Source organism: Notamacropus eugenii, chromosome 3, assembly GCF_028372415.1.
Source record: "Notamacropus eugenii isolate mMacEug1 chromosome 3, mMacEug1.pri_v2, whole genome shotgun sequence".
Lineage (NCBI taxonomy): Eukaryota > Metazoa > Chordata > Mammalia > Diprotodontia > Macropodidae > Notamacropus > Notamacropus eugenii.
Genome location: NC_092874.1, coordinates 280,281,226 through 280,289,465, shown reverse-complemented (window position 1 = coordinate 280,289,465; position 8,240 = coordinate 280,281,226). Strand labels below are relative to the sequence as shown.

Sequence of the window (8,240 nt, the reverse complement as noted above, 5' to 3'; positions counted from 1 at the left end):
CTAAATAAAATTATGATATAATCAATGTATATATACTGTATGTAAGGTGCATATGTATATGTGTATATGTATACACATGTGTAGATATATTTAAGTATACACACATATACATATACATACACACATTTTACATAGACAGAGACAGACAGCAGACATACAGACATATATGTACTCAACAAGCAACAAAAACAAAAAAACCCAAATCCTGGTTCTCTCATAGTTTAGCTTAGAACGGTGAGTGCTTAGAAAAGGTAAGTTGGGAGGATTTTATTCTCCAAAGGATAAAATGATACAGTGCAACCAAAAGATGTTTAGTCTCCAAAACTCTTAAGGATATTTCAATACTTCAGTTCCAATATTTCCAGATCCCTTCCCCAATCAGGTTTCAAACCATTGAAAATTTCTCATTTGACATATAAACTGTGTACAAAGAAAAGCACAGGAGCTATGATAAAAATATTGGGCAACAACATGCACCAGTAGCTTTGGAAGCTTGTTGAAAGGTAAGAGGTAAACGTTCATAAGAGAAGCTTCTCAGAAAAGGCAATCAATATGCTGAATTTTTTTTCAAATAACTATTCCCACTCAATATTTTTATACTTCAAAAAATGAGACTCCAGATCTCTAACTCAAAAGCTCCAAAGCCATGCTTTGAATTTAACCAGCTCTCCAGTCTCAATTTAGTTACCATTCTTTCTATCATATTGTTTTGGACAAGGAAAGAAAAATCAATGGCCCCACTCACCTGTGGCACAATTTTTCTGCCAACTCTCCATGGCTTTAGGGATCCAATCCTCTGTGACCACGAGTAGTGGTGGTGAAGCATCCATTCCTCCTTTAGAAACAGAAGACACCAAAAGAAATCTGATTGTCACTTGAACAGAGTCAACACTATTTCACTCAGCCCTGCTCCACCTTAGGGGAAGATTAGCCAACACCTATTAAAAATAAAGAGTTGATGAAAGTTGGCATTTTTCAAACTGCAGATTGATCTCATAATTCGTTTTCGGAAAGGAGAGATCTTCAACATATATTTCTCCTCAATTTTTGTAGTTCTTTCATTTATGACAGAACTGAACAATAGGTTTGCTGAACTTTTTTCCCCTCTTTTTTATTCTGTGTTATAAGGGATGGCTCTCTTGGAGGGGAAGAGGGAGAGATATACTGGGAAATGTAGGTGGTGTAAAAACAAAGGCTATTAATAAAAATGTATTTTTAAAAAAAGAAAGGACTGAGCAAATGTGCTCCAAGTGAAACACAGATAAGGACTGTAAACTTTGAAATGCTGTAAATATGAGTATAAGAAAGATCTGTGACTTCATCCATGCGGGAGCACTCTCGGTGGGGGTAGTGTGTCCTCCAAAACAGATGGCAGCCTGTTTATGACTTAAATAGATAGTAGATCATAATCATAAGACTTTTAGAGCTGGAAGATATTTCAGTGGTCAACTAGTCAGATCCCTTATTTAAAAGATAAAGAAAGGAGTCCAGTGAGGTTAAAAATTTTGTCCAAGGTCACAAAGGTAGTAAGTGGCTGAGCAGGTAGGTCCTATGGAGATACCTGAGATACTCAGAAGTAAAGTGACTTGCCCAGGTTCACACAACTAATATCAGAGACAATATTAGAACCCAGGTCATTTATGAATGCATGCTATATACTCTCCCAGTTCCTAGTAGAATGTATACATTTCTTTCTTTCTTTCTTTCTTTCTTCCTTTTCTTTCTTTCTTTCTTTCTTTCTTTCTTTCTTTCTTTCTTTCTTTCTTTCTTTCTTTCTTTCTTTCTTTCTTCTTCCTTCCTTCCTTCCTTCCTTCCTTCCTTCCTTCCTTTCTTTCTTTTTCTTTCTTTCTTTCCTTCCTTCTTTCCCTCCTTCTACCTTTGTATCCCCAGCATCCAGCATACATAAGGCACTTAATCAATGTTCTATTGAACTGGACTGAATTGCTGACTTCCAGTCCAGTATTCTACCCATTATGACACTCTGCCTCTTTAAAGTAATATAATAAAAGTGAGATGACATTATTTTTCCTTCTCTATGAAAAGATTATTCCATGAGAAATGAGAATGACTAACAGGACAGTACAAACAGCCCCACAAGAAATAGAGTACTGGAGATACTATATAAAAGTTGTCAGTCCCTAAATTTAATTGTTCTTATTTTATTTCACCTTTTATTGAGTTCATCAATAAAATTGAGGTCTTCTTGAATATGACAATTTAACAGCTTCCTTTGGGAAAAAAACCCTTAATATGAAGTATTTTATATTTATATCTTGTTAATGAGCATTGAGAAGAAAAGGATGTAGAAAATCCCAAAAGGCAGGCAACTAAAGGATGTCATATTCCAGGAGGTGTAGGCTTATTTTGTTTCATGACAAAATGTCAGAAAGGCAAGAATCACTGTAGTAGCCTGCCCACTCTCCTTGTAAAACATGGAGGTGAAAATTTTAATAAGTCATGTCCCCCACATTCCTTATATACCTGCGTTAAATCTCAAAGGTATTTGTTTCACCCCAGGGCAGTCTTCTGAGGTGCTTGGTTGAATGTATTCCCTGAAGTCATTCTGTTCTCAGTGTAGTCTTTACAAAAAAGTCAAGACATCCATAGTTCAGGCCCTCCAGAGGATCTGCGAAATGAAAAGACTATATTAAAAGAGATAAAGAGGGATGGATGGAAGGAAGGGAAGGAAGGAAGGAAGGAAGGAAGGAAGGAAGGAAGGAAGGAAGGAAGGAAGGAAGGAAGGAAGAAGGAAGTACAGGAAGGAGAGGAAAAAGAGAGAGAAAGCGTAGAAAGTAGAGGAAAGGCATGGAAGGTGAGGAAGGAAAGAAGGAAAAAGAGAAAGAGAGGAAGGACAGAGGAATAAAAGGAAGAAAGGAAGGAAGAAGAAAAATAGTAAAGGAGGAAGAATTAAAGAAACAGAGAATTAAAGAAATTTGGAAAGAAGAAAAAAGAGCAAAGAAGAGGAGAGGAAAAAAAATTTTTTTCCACTTTTGCTTTTCCCAGACAAAAAACAAAAACAAAACAAAACAAAACAAAAACATCCCTAGAAAGAAAACTTAGAACTGGTTGTTTTCTACAATATTTGTGACCTCTTGATTAGTGATGACATAGTCACTGTTACACTCTGACAGGTGATGAGCTGAGACATGACAGATATAAGCCCCCAAGAACGATATTGCTGCCAAATGTATTTAAGCTCATGTTAAAACTTTGACTTAAGATTCCCTTGATTAACTTTTGCAACAGCTCCTGTGGTTACCTTTCAAGGCCCTGATAAATTAAGACATTTTTCCCATGACTGTCAGTTTCAGTTGTTTCACTACACGTGTTCCCAAACAGCAGACGTTTTTATATTTCCCCCATATGTATTTGTGAATTATAGAAAACCAAATTGGGTCAGCTCCAAATTCAGATTTTCAAGGAAGTGGTTCCAATGTTCATCAGGCCATGTCTACACTGGCTAAGTAAAGCGCTCTTTTTAGAAAGAGAAGCGCCTTAGTCAGCTAGAGTCTACATAGCTGATCGTTGGGGAAAGGAGGGTTGGAAGTCGTTTGTTTGGGTTTTTTCCACCTGATTTCACCAGGGAAACAAAATCACCAACCATTTAATGAGCATGACCCATGATGATACAAAATATCATATGATTATCGTTTCCCACTTTTTTGAGGCATGATAAATAGCATCCGAAATGTTAATAATGTAATTAAGATGACTTAGATGGAATATTTTTAAGCAATAAAATATGATAAATAGAATAAATTCAAGAGAATAACTGGAAAAATTTGTATGAACTGATTCAAAGAGAGAATTAGTAGAAATAACCAGTAAACAGAACCAGTACAACCATGTACACCACACCTAAAATAATATCAATGAAAAAAACATTACATAGGACTTTAATAGCCAATCTTTCTCCTGTACAACAAACAAGGAAACATTCTTGGCAGAGAAGCTGGGGAGTATAGGGGCAGAAGGCAGTAAGCGTTGTCAGACCCAGTTGATATACCAGTTATTCCTGCTTAACTATTCTTTCATTGTTAGAAGGGTTTTGATTCTTGTAATGGTGCAATGGTGGTTCTGGTTAGGAGTGGAGGAGTGTGGGTAAGACTAGAAGTTTAAATCATAAATTACTGATATAAAAACAAAAGGCATCAGAAAAACCAAGAGTTAAAGGAAAGAAGAAAGCAAGAAGGGAAGATGGAAGGGAAAGAGGAGAAAAGAAAAAAAGAAAGAAGGAAGGAATTAGGAAAGAAAGAAAGAAAGAAAGAAAGAAAGAAAGAAAGAAAGAAAGAAAGAAAGAAAGAAAAGACCTATTCTTTTCACTTCATAGCAATTTCTGGAGATGGATGCCAAAAAAATATATCATACACCATTTTTTAGAAAAATGTAGACCATTCTTTCCCTCTATAGGCAGCAGCAGCAGTGGTGGTGGTGGTGGTGGTGATGGTGGTGGTGGTGGTGGTGGTGGTGGTGGTGGTGGTGGGGTGTGTGTGTGTGTGTGTGTGTGTGTGTGTGTGTGTGTGTGTGTGTGTGTGTGTGTGTGTGTGTATTTTAAATGAACTTTTTTTTCCAAATGGCCCTTGCCCAGCAGCTGCCTACAACACTGATATCATTTTTTAAAAAATCAAATAGTTGAAAAATGATAGCTAAATACCCAAAGAAATCAATTTAAAATGGTAATCAATGTTTTTGAGGAAACATTTATGAACTCTCGATCCCTTACAATCAAGATTTAATAACTATTGTTGGGGCATTATAACATGGTTACTGTACAATGCCCTAACATAATCTTTAATGCTGAAATTCTTCCACCAATTTTCGGGATAAAAAGAGGTTTAGTAGAAATGTTCTTCTAACAGCTATGAAATTATAGGGTTCCCCTTTATCCACCCAAACACACTCCACCATGCAGAATAATAGATACAGCACTAATCACCTTTGGATTCATGCCCATATGCTGACACTGGTGTCTTGGCAGAATCTGACAAAATTGCTTTGAAGGAATAAAACCTAATTCCTAAGGATGATCTCAAACACTTTCAGAAATGGTCCTTGGAAGCAAAGCATGTGCAAGTATTTAAAAGGATAGAGTCTCCTCTGAATGAGGTGTAGGAGCCTTTGCATCTCCTTCCCTTCTCTTTCACCCACCAAAAGTAGGAAAAGAATCAAGTCCCGATATTCTGAGTTCCAATGTATCCATTTTGGATAATTAACATATTGAGTATTTGACCAAATTTCTGCCAGATTTTGTCTTTTTTTCCAAATTATAAGGCTTTGAACTCGCCAGTTTGGTGAGTTTTAATGGGGGTGAAATTAACCTCATGACACCAAAGAAATTAACTAGCTAAGCTTTCCAGTTAATTCAGCAAAAGAACTAGTGCTTACCACAATGCTTGGTAAACAGTAGACATTTAATAAGTGTTTATTACTTCCTCCTAAATTCAATATTCCTAGTCAGGCTCACCCAGTTTTTCAAGAGCATCTAGACCAAGCAAGAGTGGGGAACATGCAGCCTTGAGACCACATGTGGCCCTCTAGGTCCTCAAGTGTAGCCCAGTCCTTTGTTCTGTGAAGTAGGTATTTGGTCAAAGGGTCACACTTGAGGACCTACAGGGCCACATATGGTCTCGAGGCCGCAGGTTCCCAATTCCTGGTCTGGACCACTGATTCTTCAGCTCTAAGCACACATACACATACACATTCACACAGACTATACATATATATAATACATATACACACATACATATATGTATATATTACACAGATATATATATTACATATATATATATATATATATATACACACATACCTACACATATACTAGAAAGGAATTAGTAGAAAGTATTAATCACCCACTGAGTTTGAATTAATAAGTGCCTTTCTAATTCTTCATTATGAGGTAACTCTCATTTTTAAAGGCTGCGCCTGTGGAACACAAGCTCCTGCAAGTCCTACCAAGCAAGAAATTTTTTGAGTATAGTATTGGAGATGGATTGCATTCCCCTCCCAAAAGAATCAGACTAGCTAACATGGGAGAAGCTCACAGTCAGCCTGGATGGAGGGGAAGGGGGATGAATTATAAGTGATTCTCTAATTAGCCAAGCCAATCTCCCTTAATATTCTTGGGGAAGGAATCAACTAGATCTGAATCTTCTTAAGGTTCTTTCTCATATTCCTCCCTTCCTATCACTGACCTGGATAACCTGTGATGTTCTGCCCCTGATATCCATTCTATATTATTTCACTTCTTCTGTAAAATAAAGAGGTTGTACAGATGGCCCCTGAAGTCTCTGCTAACCCTCCATCTAAGATTCTAAGATGCATCTCTTTTCAAAGACTCTAGTATGTATAGTGGCACAATCTCTTCTAAATGGTAAGACTTTGATAAGTCTATTTTAAATAAGTCTATTTTATTAGCTGGTACAGTTGAACGAATAGTGTCCCTGGAGTCACAGAAAATGAACTCAAATCTTGTCTTTGGCTATCCCCCGAGTGACCTTGGGCATGTTATTTTAAATCTTTAGGCCTCAGTTTCTCCACAAGTAAAATGAGAAGTTGCGCTACACCTACATGACCTCTATGCTCCCTTTCAACTTAGATCATTATTCCTATTGATTACCAATTCTGCACATTAAATATTTATGCTCCTCTGTAACTTGTCTAGACTGAAGACTGCTATAGAATACTCCATAAAACTTAGAGGCCTGAAAAGGTAACATCAGCTTACAAGAAAACTGTAACTAAGGTGGCGCAACTGTCATTTGTCCCCACTTGACAAAATTTAGAGAGTGCCAAAATGGCCAATCTTAGCAGCTAGTTAGCATCATCCTCGTCATCATCATAACACTAAATAATGACATGCTAACCTCTGAGTGAAGTTTCTCTCTAGCCCCACCTGGCTTGCTCGGTCTTACATTCCGTGATGCTTTCCTCTGCTGCAAATTTCCTGAAGGGCTCTGTTAGAGAGCAACAAAAGTCCTAAAGCCTCAGACTCCCTACATGCCCACATGGACTTAGGGATGTGCTAAGAAGCAACACAAAGAAACAAGACCAGCGAGCTTCACCTTGGTTACCCAGTAGCCTCCAGGTCCAAAATGGACAACACCAGGGCAGACAGACATCAAAATGCACAGACTTACCTATAGCAAGAGAAACTACCCAGAAGTCACAGTAGCTGGAGCCCCTACTGCTAAATGACTATTAACATCATCTCACAAACCTTGTGTTCCTGGGCCACATGCAGGAAGATTGTGGCCTGCTGGGTTTGAATGCTTGGGGGTGGCAAGAAGTTCGTAGTGAGGGCGAGAACCATTATTCTATCTCCGCTCAGTAAACAAAGGTTTAATGAGCTGAGTTAGAGAGGCTTTGGGAGCCCTGGGAGGGGAGGAAATTTAGGTTGACTAAGAAAGGAGCTTGAAAGAAAGTTTGGATTTCGGTATCTGCACAATGCATAAGGGAGAAAGTAAGGGGTTTTACCTGAGTTGGGTACAACAAACTGGCAATGAGAGAAAGATAGGAAGATAGATCTTAGAGTAGAAGGGAAGGGGCCTTCTTTGAACACAATGGATGTTGGAGTGGAACAGATGAACTGAAAACAGTATGATTGAAGTAGTAGGTAGAGAAGATAAAAAAAATTTGATAGTATCGATTAGGATTGATGGATGGGGGAGGAATTTTGGAGGGAGAAAGGGCAGGAAAGAGAACACACACACACACACACACACAGGAGTATAGGAAAGAAATGGTCATTCCCTACACCAAATGACAAAAAAAGGAAGGGCAAAGGAGTTACCATAAAAGAATTATCAGAAATTTGGTACAGTGTAGATGAGGGAAGCAAAGGACATCTAAGAGATAAAGAATCTTTCAAGTAGCTGAGATGATAGTGGAAAAGCAGAGAGAATTAGATATGTCATGTTTAGCTTTACTATTCACAAGCACCAATGGATTACTCAAGCTTTCCTATGGTTTACATGTCTCCTAGCTTTTGAATGGCTTTTTCCTATTACTTTTTCTCAGAAATAATAACAGGTTTTGGGTTTGTTTTTTTTATTTTTTTTTTTATTTTTTTGGTGTGTTCTTGTCTTCCCGTCAGGAAACATCGTGTTCCTCTAGGTCCATTTAAATGCCCTGTCCCAACTATGTGTGCAATTCCACTAATTTTTTTATTATCTGTAAATTCCATTACAGAGTTCTACATACCTATTTTGGAGTCATCAATATGAAAGAGGGGAAATAAG

General features: G+C 37.7%; 1 long non-coding RNA gene across 1 annotated transcript in view; it reads right to left on the bottom strand.

The window, feature by feature from the left end:
* LOC140534529 (uncharacterized) overlaps positions 1 to 8,240 on the bottom strand; it is a 769,311-nt gene that overhangs the window by 87,205 nt on the left and 673,866 nt on the right. Inside the window, exons 14-15 of the long non-coding RNA XR_011977353.1 lie at positions 2,482 to 2,626; positions 746 to 835 (exon numbers count right to left, since the gene is read on the bottom strand). This is a non-coding gene — a long non-coding RNA (uncharacterized lncRNA). The remainder of the gene's footprint in view (positions 1 to 745; positions 836 to 2,481; positions 2,627 to 8,240) is intronic.